The 20,416-nt window shown below is 27.1% G+C and overlaps 1 protein-coding gene across 2 annotated transcripts in view; it reads left to right on the forward strand.

The window, feature by feature from the left end:
* Window positions 1-20,416, forward strand: part of Nepl16 (Neprilysin-like 16) — a 290,999-nt gene that overhangs the window by 195,306 nt on the left and 75,277 nt on the right. The window lies entirely within an intron of this gene.

Here is a 20,416-nt window from a genome sequence, read left to right on the forward strand (position 1 = left end):
CACATATTAGTTCCCGTTCATCTGAAGTCCGATTATCCGAAACGACCAAAGAAGAAAAATTTACTTTTTAAATTATATAATTCACAAGAAGATGGAAGAAATCATAGTAAATACAGTATTTACCAACTGCATCTAGTATAAACAAAAATAATAACAAGAGTTTAGCGTGGAGACATAAGCCGTATTCTACGAAACTGCACCACAGGAATAGAAGCAGAATATTAAATTTATTTTTGCCGATAATGGGGTGAGTCATTTCTTTATTGACAGCAGATTTGTCTTCCCGTTCCATAACAAATCACCTTGTTAATTTTAATATACAGCAGTTTTGCTTCCCTTTCCGGTCATTTGTAGTCTGTTATAACAAATATACAGAAATATATTTAGTCTACTATAATCAATATTAAACTTAAACCTAATCGATTATTGTATTGTATTTAAACAGTTCCCGTCTAATTGCGGTTTGATTTCTTTCGCCTATTGTTGTTTATTTTTGTTAATATGTGCTTTGTGTAAGGTTTTTTAAAGTTTTCTGTTCCTGTAGAGAGATAGTTTATTTAGAAATACATTTTCTTAACATATATTTTCATCATCATATATTTAAGTAACTTGAAGCAGATCCTTTGCATCACAACCGTCTCCATTCTCCTCGATTTCCAGATAAGGTTTGATTAGAGTAACTTATCCAACAGCTCCAATTTCCTTTTACATCGTATTTAAATCTTAACAAACAATTATCAAAAAGAAAATAAATAATTTTGATATTTAATGTTTACAAAATTATTTTAAAATAAACCGTAACAGCTGTTTTAGTACAAGTACTTTTCTCAGGTGTTATAAACAGAATAAAATATTATTCCGTTTATAATACCAGAGGAAGGTACTGTAAACCGAAAGAACTGTTGAGGTTTTTTTAAATAATTGTATGAAAATCAGATAACATATTTATTTTCTTTTGAAATTTTTTTTGTTAATATGGATTTTCATCAAGCAACGGCTTCAACCATCGACTGTAATTTTTAATTTTTACCTCCTCTCCTTTTTTTGTCCTTTAACTGATCCTCTAGCAATTCTTTTAATTAATACTTCTTCTCTCGTATGTTTCTATTAATGATTCTGTTTATATACACTGTCCACACTATTACTTTATTTTTAACTTTGTTTCTTCCCTTACTATAACTTTCTCTACGTTCATGTTTCAAACACTTTCAATTTTCCTTTTTGTATTTATCTTAGTGTCCCTATTTCACAACCATACATAAGTAACTCCAAAAATAACACTTCATAAAACGCTTCTTCTATTCTAACCATCTGAATATGTAGAACCATTTCTTTGTGTTACTTTTGAAATTTTCTGTTAACATGATACTTAAGTGTCTATATTGTTTTATTTGTTCATTTTACCTTCTTTTGTTTTCTTAACATCCGTTTTCATATCAAATTCTTCCACACTATCTTTTAATTTTGACATCATTTATTGTACGTATCTTGTATTCCCAAAATAAACACTGTCAACCACGAAACTAATACAATTTATTTTCCTTCCTCCTGCAGTTCTGCACTTTCTTCTAGAGATCATTTTATCAACTGAAAAATTATTAGAAGCTGTAAGAACTTTGAGATTTTATACAAAATTACTCATTAAAAAGTAATTATTTATGTAAACTATTTAAAATAGGCATAATTATTACTTTTTTTAGCTATATTATATATTTTTATATGTACGTTTAATGGATTGGTTTCTCAGACAAAACATTTTTTTTTAATGAATTAACATTTCATTTCTCATAAATAGTAATTTTCCATTATCCAAAATCAAACCACTCCTGTTATTCGGATAACTGAAAGTCTTTTTTAATTAGTAAATAGACCATATCTGCTTTGTCTTTGTCTTTCTTTTGAAATATTATTTCCTGATTAAGTAGTCCATAATTAAACTGATAAATTTCTTGCAATCTAATTATAGCAACGAAATCTAGAAATTTTTCAATGTGGGATTAGAAATTGGGGGAATTTTTAAAAAAACTGATAATAATTTATTTCGTGTTCTCAGAGTTACTATTTTGAGTTCAATATGAAGAGAAAGTATTTAAATTAATAGTTTATTTTATGAGGTATTCAATAACATTCAGTTGCATAGCAAAGAGAAGTTACTTCTGTCACTTTTCCATTTATACTCGCTTTTTTCTTTTGGAGTGGACAGTTTTGTCAGGGGGTATTTTAACAATTAGATTCCCTTCCTGTCATGTAATTATCAAAGAATTCCAGCAGAACGTGAATTACAAGAATGACTACTTATATATATATATATATATATACTTATAATTTACTGTTACTAAACTTTGATGTTCATATGTGAAGTAGGTTCATTAGGACCTTTAATTTCTGTCTCCATGGTAAGCCTCAAACAAAATAGTTTCTTGCGGTCAGTTTTCAGATATACAGGTCATTAGAAAGTATGTAAACTAAATTTAGCTGTCTCAGATTCCGGAAATTACACATAACTTCTCTTGACTTTGTATATGGTGAAACCTTTTGAATATAATTTATAGGAAAGAAAGGATTTTTTTTTAATTATACAGTTTCTAATTAATGGAATTTATTTTTTTATTAAATAAATTACTACCAGATTAAAGAGATTAAAAATAAATCGTATTTACTAGTAATAATAATAATAATACAGTAATAAGTGGCGCGAGTAGTAGCGTCTCGGCCTTTCATCCGGAGATCTCGGGTTCGAATCCCGGTCAGGCATGGTCAGGCATTTTTCATACGCTACAAAAAAATTCCATTTCCATATCTCACGCAAAAGCTTCAAGCTTACTTATGTGGCGATATTATCAAGTAAAAAAAAAGTTTTAAATGAATAAAATATTATTATTACTTTTTTAATTTTAAATTAACGTAAGAGGATTTAATTTATAAAAGTTTTAAACAAATAAAAAAATTATTATTATTTTTAAAAAATTAAATTACTGGTAAAGAGATTTAAATATAGAAGAATTGTGTTTAATATAATTAAATGATTTTTAACTAAATTGTTCATAAAATTTTATATTTGCAAGAAAGGATATTTAATTTTATTAAAAAAAGTATTTGGTTGAGTTGTAATGAAGTTATATCGGCAAGGTTTCATTAAAAAGAAATTATAACTTTGAATACAAAAGTTCGTGACATCTTAATAAATCTTACTAATGTAGTATATGTAGAATCTTAATAAAAACATACATGTTTAGTCTGACAAACAAAAAAAATGTTTTATCTGTTATATAAAAGTAAGTTCATATTTTTTTTTATAAACATGAAGTTGTTTAACTTATAAACGACATGACGATATTATTTGTTTTACTAGCGTTGACCTGTCTTGTTTAAAAGGTATTTATCTTTTCTGAAGAATATTAAATAGCAAAATATATACATATAGATATATTTAAGTATTATTCTATAGTTGAGATTTAAAATTTCTAAAGCATTTAAAAATCTTTTATAATACTTCGTTAATAAATTAAATCGTTTAACACACGGAAAAATTTCCTGTGAAGGTAAATAAAGGTATGTTGTTAATATTTTGCATAAATAATTTGAAAGTGAATTATCTAAATATTCAAGCTTTCTCAGTTAGTTATAGAAAAGAATTATCATTGAATTTAAATTAATACGAAGTAAGATACAATATTAGTAAAAAACAACCTTTGGTTTTCCAATACAATATACTTTAGCTGTGATGTTGGCACTTTACATAGAATCCGTAATGTGTGATCCTGCAGAGTCCAACACAAAGAGCAGGAGTGACAATTTTTCTTTTAGAGAAAAATTCGGTAAAAACTGACCAGAGCCGAACACTACTTATCTCAAGAACCAAAATATTGACAATTTATTCACAGTATACATTCAGTAAGATATCACTTTGTAACAGGACTGCAAAAAATTGCTCTTAAAATATTGCATAGTTCCTCCAATATGTAAAACTAGATAATCTTTTCCTTACTATCCAATTTTACGTGAAAAAGATCTATTATTTTCAAATAAATATTTCAAAATAGTAATCTAAGTCATAATACGGGTTTTATCATTATTTACAGCTTACATTTATATTATCTACAGACAAAAATATAATCTTGAAAAAGTAAGTTTTATAAAAACTTAACTTTTTTATAAAAGCAATAGAAATTACAATATTATAAACTACTTTCATAAAATTGTAAATTAATATTATAATAGTATATGTTATTTTTAAAGTATAATAAATTTAAGTTTTTGAAGCGAATCTTATTAACGCAGGGTTGGGGGATGAGGAGTCAACTGAGAAAAAAAAAACAAAAACGAGCGTCACGAAAAAGCGTCACGCGCTAGCTGATTCCCACACCTAAAGGTTGAAACACAAACTTTAATGAATTAAATTAATGAACTGCGAACAGTGAGCTTCTATCCCTGTGTGAGCTGGGTTTGAACTGAATGAATATAATAAATGGAATGAATAACATTACAAAAATAATAGAATTAATTTTACGTTAAATAAAATATTAAATAAATTAAAAAAATTTCTGTTTAACAATAATAATGGGCTTCCCATGGGGGACTGCGTGTGAGGTTAGAGTGATGAGTTATGTGAATACCTCGTGGGAGGTCAGACCAATCATCACCAACAACTGGTAACAAACTGAGTGCTCCTGGGACGCTGTTTTGGGAGGTGAAATGGGATTCTCTTATAATATTTTTGCAAACAATCGTCCGATTTTCAAAATTCAAACGGGATGTTTGTTAGTTGTTAGTAGGTTGAAAGCTAATTTTTTCATGTATCTTATACACTGTCGATTTAACAAATTACGGTTATTCGGGAAATGTATGTGTGTATATATATATATAGAGAGAGAGTGTGAGAGAGAGGTCTATATTTCATTGTTAGTTCATATTTCTTATTAATAAAAACATTTATCATTTGTGTCTATTGCGTATACGTTATTTTACACCATTAATAATTCAAATAATATTGCTTCGCTTCCGTCGTGTGTAAACGCACCGATGCACGTTTTTTTTTATTATTATACTTTTGTATATAAATTATTTACTTATTTTTTATTAAATTTTAAAACAGTATTTAGATACTCTAGAGGTCTAAAAAAAAAAAAAAAAAAAAAAAAATTATTTGTAAGTACTCGTGTATAAAAGGCATAATAAATATGAATTTATCTGTTGAACTCTACTGGCTTCAAAACTAGTGACCTGATTTATATTCAGTTTGTTTTATTAGATTTAGTTTCTTTCCGGGGAGGTTTTTGTTATAGCTATTGCCTCAAAACATTTTTCCTTCTTTGTCTCCTTTTACTGAAATTTTATGACATTGGTTTTATAGATTATGTCTTATAAATAAATATATATATATATGTATACAATATCTTTTATATAAAGGATTTTTTCCACTTTTTCATAAGCTTCTGTTCCTTTCGAGATTCTATAATTCTTAAATTCTTTTTTTTGAAATTCTTAAATTCAAATCCCGATCAGGATCGGCAATTTTCAGACGCTATAAAACCGAAAAAAAAAATTAAAAAGAAATTAGTAGTCATACAGTATTATCCTATTAAAATGTATTTTAACTAAAAGAGATAATTTCGTTTTTTAATTTTGTAAAGATATTACTTTAATTTAAAATGATTATACGTCTGGAAACTACACGTTTTCCAGAAACAAAACAAAAATTCAATTAATTCTGAATGGACTGCGGTATTAATAACCACCAAATTACCAGCTAATAGTTATATATCAAAATTTTCCCAGCCAGTACGTGTGGTGGTCAACGTAAATGTTTTTATATAAGTGGAATCGGGTTTAATTCTCGGCTAGGATCTAGCATTTCATTAAGTTCATCTTTCTCATAAAAATGCAAATATCAAATGGTATCAATGGTATCCATATCAAATATCAATGGTATTAATTTATCTATTTGCAGTATGTTTTTATGACTAATTAACTTAACTATATGTTCATGGTAAAAGTACAATTTCCAGTGAAGTAAAAATCACGTTCTAATACACGTCTTAAAAATATAAAAGAATATTCCATACCAAGATTATTGGTGTTTAGTAAGATATCAAGTGGTTTCCTGACTCAAATATGTTGTTAATGCCAGATTTTCAAGTTCATTGCAATGCAAGTGTTACTCAGCCCTATGTTGCTAATATTGTCGCGTGTTATTCAGCCCTAATATTGTCGCGTGTTCGTGGCTCGATCAGGATATTGAGAGATTGACAATTGAAAATGTTTATATCATTACAAACTCTTGGTTTAAAATCATTAGTAAAACAAGACAAATTAATAATAGTAATAATAATAACAACAATAATAATAATGACAATAGTAATAATAAAAGTAAACGACAATAATAAAACCAAAATAGTAATCACAACCACAATAATAATCAGAATAATGATGACAACAGCAAATGATAATAATAATACCAAATGTATATAATAAACAAATAATAGTCGCAGTAATCACAACCACAATAATAATAACAAAAAAAAAAAAAAAAAATTACATACAAAACAGAATTTAAAGTAATCGTTAGGATTTATTCACATGTAGATAAATAATGAAAACCAGAATTCAGTCCCATTGAAAAAAGACATTTGCATGACCGCTAGTTTTAACACTTTTAACCACTAGTCTTGTATTAACAATAACAAAGAAAACAAATAGTAGCTCTTAACAAATAGTAGATAAGACAAGTATAAAGTTCTTTTACTGCAAATAACTTTACTGTTCACAAATAAAACTACCCTAACAGTTAATGAATTAAGTTTAGTACATTATCTCTTTCTTTTGTAATCTAACAGTAACTCACTGAACCATTTCTTGTTTTTATGTTCTGGAATTACATGTAGCGTCACCCTAATCGCGTCGAACGTGTACGCCTAGAAATTAGCTTCTTCACTGACCTTCTCGCAGAATACTCTCGCTGACGTTTCGCAGAACTCTCCTCGCAGGCTGATATCATAACGTCTCGCTTAGACTTATTTCGCAGAACTCATTTCAACTAGTCTTCCTTGGAGTATTCCTATCTTCTTTACCTGCAGGACAGGACCCGACTTCAAGCGTGAGAATATCGTCCGGCCTCACACATTCTCATGAAATTTCTACTCTGGTCCGGTAAATCTGCTTACGAAACAACATCTGTTTAGATGTGTCAGTGGGCAGTATTACAAAAGACGATTGTTTAATGAACCTGTTACCTTTACTAAAAGGGTTTCTTTTAGCCCCTTTCTGGATTCCTCCCATTATTATATTTTCTACTGCTTTTTTCTTAATTGGCTGGAATCCGTTACTCAGGTCCGTTATACCGATCTTGTTACAATACGTTTGTTCGTTAGAGGAGATTACAGTTCAATTAAATTCATTACGCTCATATAAAGCAACTTTTTTTCTGTCAATTTGAGTAGGTATTTTTATTACATTCTTCAGTTGAAATATTAACATTTTACAGTTATGTATTTCATATAAATTATGTGTGTCATTCTAATGTAATAAATTAAACGAAAAAACATTCTTTATCACATGTCGAAAGCTGCGAAATAACTACCTTCTTTTCATTATTCTCAGTTATTTGTTACTGTGATCAATCTTCCAAGCTATGTAGTGATTTTCAAAATTACCGTGTACATAATAATAAATAAAAAATGACAAGTATTACGAAAACACCTCCATACCTTATGTTAGAATTCCGGTTGAAACTCCGGGTGGAACCTAAAATTAGTGTCGTAATGTTTTACGTTTTTATCTCGCTGATATTTACTTTGATCTTTTAAGTCTCCAATTACGTGCTACCTACACGTATTTAACATTACAAACAGTAAAAGAAATGGAGAATGCTGTCATGGTTATTTGGATAATATTACAATTGATTTAATAATATATCGGTATTCATTTTCTTCCATTAATAATAAAATTAATGAAAAAGAAGTTGTATACTATTTTATAGAAGTAACACTGTTTTTATAGTAGAGATGTGATTATTAATAACTCTAAAAAACTATTCAGAATTTTATAGTTTCTTTTTTTAGCACTTATCTTTATAATCAGAATTCTGTAGATTGAATTTTAGTAAAATTCAATTTATTTTTTATTGGTTTTAAATTACTATTTAATGTTGTTATGGTTTAATTTACTGTTCATCCTCAGGACCTCTTTTCCCTTAGAAAAAATAAATTACTTCCTCTGCGTTGAATTGGAAGAAAATATAATTTTTGTTAGTGAAAATTATTAATAAAGCCTTAGCAAAATAAACGCTAATTTAATCTCTTAACATAATTAATTTGAAATTACTTCCTTTTTAATATTACAAAGTACATCTTAAGAATAAAATTTAAAAAAAATTAAAATATTTTCATTTTAAAGATAATTAAATAAAAAAAGCTAAAAATAATAATATGAGTTTATAGTGATAATTTTCAATTAAATTATTTATTTAATTTTTTGTCAAAAATAGTAAATTTTGGTTTTAATTTTTGTAAAATTCCAATACATTTTATCTTTATAATATACAAATAATAATAATAATAATTAATTTTTATTTACTTTTATATAATTTTAAAGAAAGTTTGAAATTTTAGATCATTATTACGGTGGTGTAATATTAGCTATAAATTTTATTTTTATTTTGATTAAATAAATTTAAAAGCTACGGGGAAAAGCTAAATTTATGACTCCAACTTAGAAAATTAAGAGCACTACCATACAAAACTTGTTTAAAAACTTTTCAAATAATTTTCTATTGAAATCTTTCAGTAGAAGTAATATTACAAGTGATTTAACGCGTAATATTATGAAAAATGTTTAAACTTTGTTTTATCAGTGTTATTATTATTTTATTTTAAATTATTTTCAATAATTTTAGTCTTTTTATATTAAAATATAAAACTTCTATTAAAAATGTTCATAATTAAGAGTAAAAATGTAATGTACGATAAAAAAAAAGAGTGATTCACGAAGAATGTAACAACCTTACAGGATGTTCTCTACTAAAAATAAAGAAGAAAGTACACATAAAATACGTTCATAAACGCTTCGTTAGCGAGTGTCAGATGGCGAAAGATTTCACTCTGATTTCTGCGCATTTGATAAAATTAAGAGTCTGAAATTTGGGATCCAAATTAAAGGATAAAAATAGTGGTTTTATATGAAATCTGATCTGAAAAAAGAGGAAAAAAATACATTCCAGAACTGTATTTTTTAATCTGGAGTCAACGGCAAACGATTAGGGTCGACAATAAGTTATTTTATATTTTGAGTAACTTTGTTAAATAGGTAATAAAATCATAGAAGTTTTAAACAAAACTTGTAGAAAATTTTGTTCTGAGTAAAATGGAGTAACTAAATACTAACGTAAGTGTTTCAGAATTTATTAAAAATAATACATATCAAAATGTGGCAAATTTTAACTAGGATTAAACAAAACAAACTTTTCAATATTAAGAAAAAAATAATAATTAAATACTTTAGAAAAATAACAAATAGAAAAACAAACAATAAAACCAACTTACAAAAAATTAAATAAACTGCCTAAAATGTCCTCCGCCACAGTGGATGCAGCACTTTGCCCGACGAACAATATTTTTGATGGTTTCCATATTTCAACAGGGTTGTTTTGTATTATTTGTACCGCAGATTTGTTTATTACTTTAACTTTATTAATACTGTTCCGTAATTTAACCAATAAAAGCAAACACATGAATGTAAACTTTATGTATATGTAAAGAAAAAAACTGATAGAAAACATAGTTATTAATAACCGTTACTTCTTTAGAGTGTTTCATTTACAATTTTATTGAATCAATAAGTAAAATGTCGATTGAATTCTTAAAACATAAAATAAAACTCAAATTTTTACGTTTCATTTTGGTATAAGCGATTTCAAGGCACCAAACCAAATTTTTCCAAAACTTCAAATAAACAACTCCAAAAACAAAATGCACTAAGCTCACATTAAAACATGGATTTTTGTTTTTACCCACATTAATTTCACCTAGTTTCATGTATTATTTGGGTAATTATTAGTCTTAAAACCTGGGTATTCACGCTGTTGTACATCGTATCAAACCGATTTCGTTTACGTAATAAACAGTTTTACAACACTAATTAAGAGAAATAGCTAATTAATTTTTTTTTTTCTTTAAATTCTACATAGCCTGCCTGGCTGGTCTAGCGGTTAACTCTTCGTCGCAAATCGATTGTTTAACAGCTGATTTTCGAAGTCGAAGGTTCTGAGGTTCAATTTCTAATAAAAGTTAGTCACTTTTATACGGATTTGAGTACGAGACAGTTAATACCGGTGTAATTTAGTGTTTCGGATTCAATTAACCATACGTCTCAGGAACTGTCAGCCTGAGTCTGTACAAGACTAAATCTCATTTACATGTCATACATATATCCTCATCTCATTGTGCCTGCGAGGGGGGAATTTCTTATTGTTCACTATTTGAACAATTGCAACGTACATATTAGGGGGGGGGGGGAAATTTTACATTTACATTTTTAACTTATAAGATAAAGAAAAATATTTTTGGATCTATTTCAAAAAGGTCGACAAACATATCACTCAAATTTATTTCCTTTTACCGGTAGATTGCTACGATATTATGTCTATTAACATAAACTCAAAGAATTCTGCTTTTACTTTCCTGGCAATATTGAAGGAGAAAGTATGTTAATCATGTAAAAAATGAAGTATCGGGTTTTTTGCAAATATTTAAGGTTTAGGGACTAACTAGTTCATCTATAACAAAAAAGGTATATATATGTATGTGTGTTCGAGCGTGTGTAAGTATGTGTGTCGCACTGCGTTTGGCTTTATACTCGTATCTCGGGATTGACTAAACCGATTTACTCTATTGTCACTACATAGTTGTAGTTTCGTAGTAACTATTACATTAAATATTACAGTTTACTGTTTGAAAATATTTTTTCTATAAAAATTGTTCCAGAAATTTGAAAAGAGTGATAATTTTTAATGTAACATGTTACTTATTTCTTTAAGTAGTTACTAGTTGAATCCTTATGTTGTTTTTATGAATAACTAATGAATAAAACATTCTATTTTTTTACTAAAAAAGTTTTAGTTTATTATAAGCAATAAGTTAACAGTATTTGGAACTATATTTTTAAATTTATCATTTTTAATATTTCAATAAAAGAACCACAATCCTATTTCAATAAAAAAGAGTTACACAGTTAAAGACAAAAATGATCGCTTTATGTGACATTTCTCGCCCCCAAAATTCTGATAAAGATAATTTTTTATCGACATAGAACGTTAAGTGGAAAGCGTACAAAATGGAAAATACTTGAACTTCACAATGCTTGATGTACAAGGGAAATACTCGTAATTTTATTTTTTTTAATTTTGAAAGGCAGGATGAAATAAAATAAAGAAGTTATGAAACCTGATATTTATAAATGCTGAAAAAGTCTTATATTATGTGAGTTTTAATAAAATGTTTAAAGTTAAATAAGAACTGAATTATTAAAACAGATTTCCTGTAATATGAACCTGACTTAAATTACGTAATTCAAAAGAAGAGGCTAGTATAGACTTAAAGTTAATGATTAGAGAGGAAAACGTTTTGAAAAACGTTTTTGTTTAGGTTTAAAGTTACAAAAGAGTGAACTATGTAAGATGGACACCAAATAAAAGTATGCAAGTAGGTGTTTTATTAAAAATGCAATATTTACCAAATATACTGCTTATAATAAAAAATAACAATAGTTGTGAATCTATAGTATGAGGGCGTAAACCGAGGGTGATATATTGGACGACAGTGTAGGTTTCTATCATTTCTTTAAATGTACGTTTAATAAACTATTTTTCTGAATAAAAAGGATGATTGTTTCCTCGTAAATTAACTCTCTATTGCTTATAATTTATTAAATCGGGTTAAACAGTTCGTCTCCATACATTTGGATACTCGAAATTTACAGAAATCATAAAGTTTCCATTAGATAGAAATAGGAATAAGGCAAGGTCCATTGTAGAAAGCAGCTTGGTAAATATTTACTGCAGTCTATCTCTTGTTACTGTCCAACCTGTACACAAAATAAAAATAAAAAAATTACAAGAAAAATTTGAGAGCGGAGTGAAAAGTTGAAAGACAAAATATAGTTGTTAAATAAATGTTTTTTTTCCTGAACAAAACAACGCTTATGAACATTGTGTTTTTTTAACCGAAACTAAAAATGAGTTAAAGAAGTATGAATGGTAAGATTTTCTGACAAGAAAGATATTTAATTTGAAAATAAGTGAGAATAAAATGAAAATAATGATATGTGAAAAAGGAAGTTAATGGTGACTGGGAAAGTTAATGATTAGAGAGGAAAAATCCCAGTTTTGAAAAAAGTTTTTGTTTAGGTTTAAAGTTACAAAGGAGTGAACGATTTCAGATGGACACCAAATGAAAGTAGGTATATAAGAAAGTCTTATACTAAAAGGAAATCTTGTTTACTTTTAGAAAAGAAAATTGAATTTATATTATTACAAATTAGGATTTATTAAATATTTACGTCATTAATTTATTAAATTCTATTAGAATTTATTTATTAATTTTTATAACTTAATTTATTAATTGAAATTAAAAAAAATTGTGTAGAGCGAACACAAAATAAAAAAGAATTCTGAAGTAAATCAAACCAGTAACGTTGACTGGGGGCCGAAAAAATCTGGTTTTAGTAGCTTATTTTAAAATAGCATATTTTTGTAACTTAACTTTTACATGCTAGTAATGCTACATTTAAAGACTTCTGGTTATGAATTATAAAGAGATTTTACAAAAAGATGTTGTCAAGTGAGGGAGAGGAAAACTGGAAAGAAAACAAAATAAAAAGAAAATTATAGTTAATTAATGTGTTTTAACAAATACGGTAAATGGAAAAAAATATTATTTGGGTAATAGTTAAGTGTTTCAGAAGTGGATCCGCTCCTGGAATTCATGGAATCATACTCTCTCGTAAAAAATAATGTTGACTTAATCCTAAGTGTCATTAATTTTCGTCTATTAAATAAAAAAAATTCCTGATGCGTTCAAGGTCGGTAGAGTTGTACATGTTTATAAAGAAAAAGATTTTACAGACCTTTTTAATTATCGTTCCATACATGTTTTAAATTTATTAACAATAATCAAAGAACAATCATCTCATCTTACAATATTGGAACGTAATATTAATCGAATAATACCGGATGCAGAATTCGGTTTAGAAAACCGAAACATACTCGTATATTGTGCACTCTGCAGTATGAGTGACGAAATTAAACTTTCTACAAGTAATGAGACAAATATTGTTATTTTTTTTGATGTGACGAAAAACTTTGGTACTTTGAACTTTGATTGGAGTAATTACTGATAAAAAATTATTTTGTTGGATTCAAAGGACACCTTGATTTATTTCATATTTAAGTAATAACAAGAGAAATATTTCACAATTACGGATACAGTTAGCTCAATTAGGCAGTTTGGTATCAGATTGGTTCAGGGGAGTATCCTTGATCCCATTTTGTTTCTCGCCTATACAGGAATAAATAACTGTTAGATTATTACTAACCTAACTTCCTAATCTAATAAAGTAGATATAATAATAATTTATAAAAACCACTTACCAACAACTTTTTATGTACGTTCAAGTACTTTCGGATACGAAATCCATCTTCAGGATTTCAATACACTTTTATATTATTCTTAAAATAAAAAAAATTAAAACTATTAATTTCCAAACTAAACTAAAATTAAAAGTTTCCACCGTTATTTTATTGTGACAGGACGCTAGTCGACATAACGTTTTAAAAAATGACGACCACTGTTGTACATTTTACATAACGATTTACATACTATGAATGAGTTTTAGTTTTTTTATTTTAAGAATAATATAAACGTTTTTTGAGTTCCTGAAAATGGATTTGGTATCCGAAAGTACTTGAACATATATAAAAAGTTGCTGGTAAGTGGTTCTTATAAATTATTTTTATTGTATAATCCTACCAACGGCCCATGTTTGATAAAATTATTATAAAGTAGACATCTAAAGTTTTTTTTTTTGCTGATGATTTCTGGAACTTTGTGTATAAATCACTAGATAAAAATTTGTTCGTTTTAAGAGCGATATTTAAGAGATGGCAAAACATACACTTACCCTAACTAAAATAAAATTTGTCCCTTTATTGTTAAGAAATATGTGTGATTGCATCCCAAATTTATTGAAAGTGCAGAGATGTGTAAATAACTTTCATCTCCAGTGTGAGTTGAACGACGTATTGAATTTAGCAAAACTAAAATAATTTATTATTCCTGTTTCCAAACTACTGCTAAGTGTTATCTTTTATGATGGTTCTTATCACACCAATATGTAGCAACTATACATAACACTAAGAAATGTATACTATTTATAATTAAGAATAAAGCTCTGAAAGTAAATATTATGAGTTAATTATTAACTGAAAACTGCATTTTTTCCTTCCAGCAGTTTATTATTTGTTTATTAAATTTCTATTATGATTTTTTTCATATGTATTTCCAAGATTAATTTAGTGCAGAAAGTATATTTTGCTACCACTTTTTGTTCATAACTTATTTCGGATTGAAATAAGATCACGAAATTCCCTGAGCGCAATTTTACAATGCAGCGCATGGTAAAATTGGCTTAAGGTATCAAAGATATATATATATATATATATATATATATATAATAAAGTTTGATGTGTTATATTTTATAAGCAAGATAAACTGAAATTGAAATGAAATGAAATTTATACAGTCAAGCTACTTGCTACAAAAAAATGACTTCTAGAGATATATCTCAAAATAAAGTTATGCAGTTGTTGGGTTTCATTTCTACTATTGTATTTCCCACATGAATTGAGTGAAGAAAGTATATTTTTCTACCACTTTTTGTTCGTAAGTTATTTCGGATTGAAATAAGATCATGATATTCCCTGAGCGCATTGTCTACGGTAAAATTGACTTAAGGTATGAAAGAGATGACTTTCATATATCATGGGAATACTTGCATTCTTACATCTTCTTTAAAAATATGAATAAAGTCTAGGATATAAGAAAATTAAATTTTTAAATTTGTTATTTTATATTATCAGATTTTTAAAAAAAATTAATTGTGATATGTATTATATAATACATTTCACTACGATTGCTTGCTGGTTAAAAGTTACGGTAAGTTAAAAATAAAATAACATGGAAGGTAAAATGTTTTTATACTATCGCTTTTCGGGCTAAGAAAAGAACCTGGGTATAATTTATTAATTCCTCGTCCGAAGTAAAGAAAGTATTGTGATCGCGAAAAATTTCGGTTATCAGATTTCTACGGAAATATCCATTTTGGCCATACCTGAATACATTTTGACTAATTTCGGGGTGACATTTGTACGTACGTACGTATGTATCTCGCATAACTCAAAAACGATTAGCCGTAGGATGTTGAAATTTTGGATTTAGGACTGTTGTAACAGCTAGTTGTGTACTTCCCCTTTTGATTCCGATCGAAAAGTGTCCAAAAATCCCAATATCCAAAAAAACTGGATTTTTAACTTTTTCTTAACTGCATTAATAATCCCTCATTGAGTGCTTTTCAACAATATCAAAAGTGGTACAGTTTTACTGGTTCCAGACTTAGCCAAATAAAATTTTAGTTAATGAAATATTTGGATCTTACAAGGGAAAGGCACATCGATCCGAATCAGACTTCATCACTTTTAAAAAAAATTTTTTTTTTTCAATTTTATATATTGATTTATTAATAATTATTAACCTCTGATTGTAAAATACTTTTATGATAAATAATAAGTCAATAGTAACAGAAAAAAATATGAAAAAATATCAGAAGTTATTAATAAATAAAATTTTCTTTACTTTTCATTTTAAAAAGAATGTGTATATTTAATTTAACAGGAGTACAAGGAAGGCATGTGGTATCCACATCAGATTTTTTTAAAACGTTAAAGGTTACTGATATATTAATTAAAACGGAGATAAATTGGCTTTTTTAAGTATTTTCTCAAATTAGACCTAAATTAAACGTTGCAGCTGAACTCTTAAATGTAATTTTACATCGGTAAAAACTTACTTTGTATAACACTGCTACTGTCTGTACAACACGACTGATGTACCTGCTCCAGTTACTTGACTAAATAAACGTTAAATAAAAGATTCCTTTCGGTACGCCGTCAGGCGAAGATAGATTTCACCGATACTAAATAGGTTATAAAAATAATTTTCACCTTAAAGTAAAGAAAAACTTCAAATTTACTCAATACGATAATGGTTGCATGTGAAAAAAGTTTCATATGTTTAGCATACGACAAGCCCCATCTTCTTACAATTCCAGCAATATTTTAGTCATCCGTTGCCGTAAGAGTTGGTCATATCAAAAATTGTTTCAGACAAAGGTTTTAGGTAATGTTTAAGGGACTAACAACCACTTTAAACAGAGTCGATACTGTGCCTGTAAAGGGAGGTATGATTTTTTTCCTCGAAACCTCATTTTTTCCACCCCCTGGGCCAATGGTTGGTGATATCCAAAAATTTTACTTTGATAAGTTTTATGTTCTTATCCAAAAAATAGCAGGAACTTTAAACGAATTCGATATTTTAATTAATAAGAATGTTATTGTGATTTTTTTTTCGAAAAAGCCCTCCCATTTCCACCTCCCCATGGTCCGATTTTGTCCATTAACGAACTCGACCGAGATTTTGCGTGGTTATATTTTATGTATCAATTTAAAAATGATTGGCGCAAAATTACGGCAGTTATCGTGTCCACAAGAAAGTGAAATATACATAAATGTATATATAAGCTTTTAAACTGCGTTGGTTTTGTGATCTGGGGGATGTAAAACGCGAAGATATGTGGAAATTTTCCGGAAGTCGAATCATTGTACCCATTAATATAGGTAGCTTTCTTATGAAATCTACCTAAAAGTAGACTATTTTCAATAATTTAAACTTTTTAAATTGTTATAAACCTGCATAAATTTCTTAATTCCTTCTCAAGTTTTGAAGCACAAATGAATTGATAAACATAATTAAATAGATTTATGATCTTTTTTCAAAATTATTAGATGATTATGAAACGGAAGTTTTAAAAAAAATATTTACATGGTATGATTAGAATAATTCTTACGTATTAATTACTTTATATTGTGTATATATTTTTCTAATGGTTTTAAAGGTTTTTGTTTTTTTTTTTTACTGTCTAATACAGTGTGTTACTGTATTTAAAGATTGAAACGACTTCTTATTTCAAAACTGAAGGATACTAGGAGGTAGAAATAAATACGGATCTACATAATTACAGGATTGATTAGGTAATTCAATAATTTAAGACCGATCAAATTTAACTGAATATTGTGAAAATTAAAGTAAACATTCATTTGACCTAGCCATTTAATTTATAGTACAGTTCCAAATTATTAGTTATTGTGTAGTATTATTTTTATTATTATTATTATTATTATGAAGGCTATTATTATTAATATTTATGCCATTAATTCCATCATTAACTATGTAAAGTTTGTTATTATGTTTAACTCTGAAGATAATAGGAAATAAAAATTTACTACTGGTTGTTTTACCTCGGCTTTTACTACTGCGATTTTTTGTTTAGGCAATTTTGATTGCTTATAACTTGAAAAAGAAGGCATTTATCGAAAAAAAGTTATATCATTTTATCTTTCGTGAAATTGTATATTAAAAATCATGTATCATCTCCACCTTTCTGTTTGAAAAAAAAATAGTTGATTTAATATGGCGGAGTCGAGAGGACGGACAAAAATTTCCAACAAACCAGAAAGTAGTAATTTTTGTAACTTCGAAGATCTACACTCCTACTATCCCTTAGCTTTGAAATATGAAGCCGTTTCCATATAATTTAATATCATTCTGTACATTGAAAATAGTTTACTAGTGATAGTTTTCATTATCAATAGTACAGTATCTATAATTTAAATATTTAAAAAAAAAATTATTTGATTATTCCCTTTCGTATAGTATTTGCAAATCCTAAAAAAAAGCATTGGTCTTACGGAAAACAATGTTGCCAGATGTATTATAACTTTAAATCACTCATAAAGGAGCTTAGTGAAAAATATAGCGGAGGAAGGTATTAGTCGTATTTTCTACTAGAATGTTGTCGCTCAACCGTTTTGTTATATTCTACGACAGTAGCAGTATCTCCTAAGTATGTTAAATTACTTCCGAGTCACCGAAGCAATCGGGAAATTGAGAGGGAGATATTGTGAGAGTAAAGCCATACGTAAGTTAATTTTATAGCTTTTTATTAAACTTTACACACATATATAGTTAGGTATAAAGAAGACAATATTTTTTGAGAGTTTTTAGTATATGAAAAGTAATCGGAAGATTCGACTAAAGTAAAATATTCAGAAAAATTTATTGTTTCGGTATTATAAAATAATGAAGATATAACATCAATTAAACAAAAAGAACATCAGTTAAAATTTACAACTATTCTACTATTTTTAAACAATAGTAGAATAGTTGTAAATTACTTTTTTACTTTAAGACAATTATTTAAATGTTTATTATTGTAAAACAATCAATTAGAAAGATTTAAGTACTATTTTGTATTATTATTTTTTTGTAATGAAAATGGTTTTTTCATGTAAAATAATAAAAAACTATTGTAATTAAAATTGTTTTAAAATTATATTTTCCGTTAACTTCAATTTAAAAAATATATTTCTTACTGCATTAAGTTTTTTTATGATTTAGATCAACAGAAAGTAGATTATAAAGAAGAAAAAATATTATAATCTTGTAGTAATACATCTATATAAGTAAAAACGATATTTCATTTCAGTAAAATAAAGTTATTTATTAAGCTTTATTTAAATAGTTAAAACATTGATAAATTAAGCTTAAATGTGATCGAAATAAATAAGATAATTATAATAGTTAAATGTTACGGAAATAAATATATGATGAAGGTAATTCTTTTATTATTTTATAAATTCAAAAATTTCAAACGTGTTTTTTCAGATATCATAGTTTTAGAATTATAATTGTGTTTTACGGAGGGTGCAATATAAAAAACAAATTTAAAAGAAAATTAATAACTAAGGTTAATACAAGCTACATCAATTATTTTTTCTTTAATTCCTTAAGGTACTCTGTATTTTTTAAAATAAATCATTATGGTTATTTTATATTTAATTATGTTTTATTCAGGTTTAAACCATTTAAACCCTCTTTTCGGCAAAATCAATTGTTGAGAATTATTTACAAGCCATTCCTAGCATCTATCTCTGCTTAAAAGTTTAAGCAGTTTACGAAATACTGTGTATATATAACAGGATCGTTTAAAAGTATTGGTCAACATCCAACTTTTTGACCACTCGACCTTCTTTTGTAAGCATTTTATCCCTTCTTTATTAGTTTTCTAATTTTTTATTTTTATTTTCCTTTCCCTTCTAATGTAAGTGCTCTTAATCTTTTAACTATGGAATTTTATGTCGAAACCACACAATATTGCTGCCAAGTTTTCCTCTTTCTCCTTATAAGAGGTCAGAGAATGCTAACTATAATTTTAAAGTTATTGGACTTTTGACCTTTTTTCGAGTAATTTACGCATTTACAACAACGTAAAAATTTTTTTACGTCTAAAACAGAAGAAAAAAAAAATATATATGTATGTGTGTGTGTGTGTGTGTTGTGGGAGGGGGAGTGTGCGTGCGTGTATGTGTGCGCTCGCGTCTTATAATTACGGTCATAATAGTTCCAAAAAGTAACAAAAAAGTTGGAATTAAATTTGAAATAAGCCTTGCATTGAAAGTAACTTAAATAATTACGTTCAATAGACGTTCAGAGAGCATTATTTAGAGCAAATTTGCAAGAGAATTTCTTTTTAAGCCCGATTTTTGGAAGGTATATTTCGCTACAACAAAATAGTTTCGACTCTGATTACATCATTCTTTTTTGGATTTATTATTTTAAAGTAAAATATTATCTTAACATATAATTGACAAAGTTTTTTCTAGTAGTCTTAATAAATTGTTATTGGTTTACTATCTGCCCAACAAGTTCACTGTGAAATTTTTAAACAATAATATTCATCAGCAATATTTTTTTATTTCTTAATTTAAAAAAAAAAGAAAGTAAATTTAATGAACTAAATTTCATAAGGAGTAACGTTTACTTCCGAAAGAAAAGTTTCTATCTTGAATGAAGTTGAAATGAAAAAAATAATTATTTTTTCTCGTTAGCAGTAACTTTTCTATAACTGTGTTTAGAAATACTTTTTTTTAATCAAATTTTGTTATTCATTTAATTTAATTAAGTTTCTTTCTGATTACTATCAGTTTGCTTTAATAATGTAAAGATAAAAGAAATGTTTATATGAATTTTTC

This window comes from Lycorma delicatula, chromosome 5 (assembly GCF_047948215.1).
Source record: "Lycorma delicatula isolate Av1 chromosome 5, ASM4794821v1, whole genome shotgun sequence".
Taxonomy (NCBI): domain Eukaryota; kingdom Metazoa; phylum Arthropoda; class Insecta; order Hemiptera; family Fulgoridae; genus Lycorma; species Lycorma delicatula.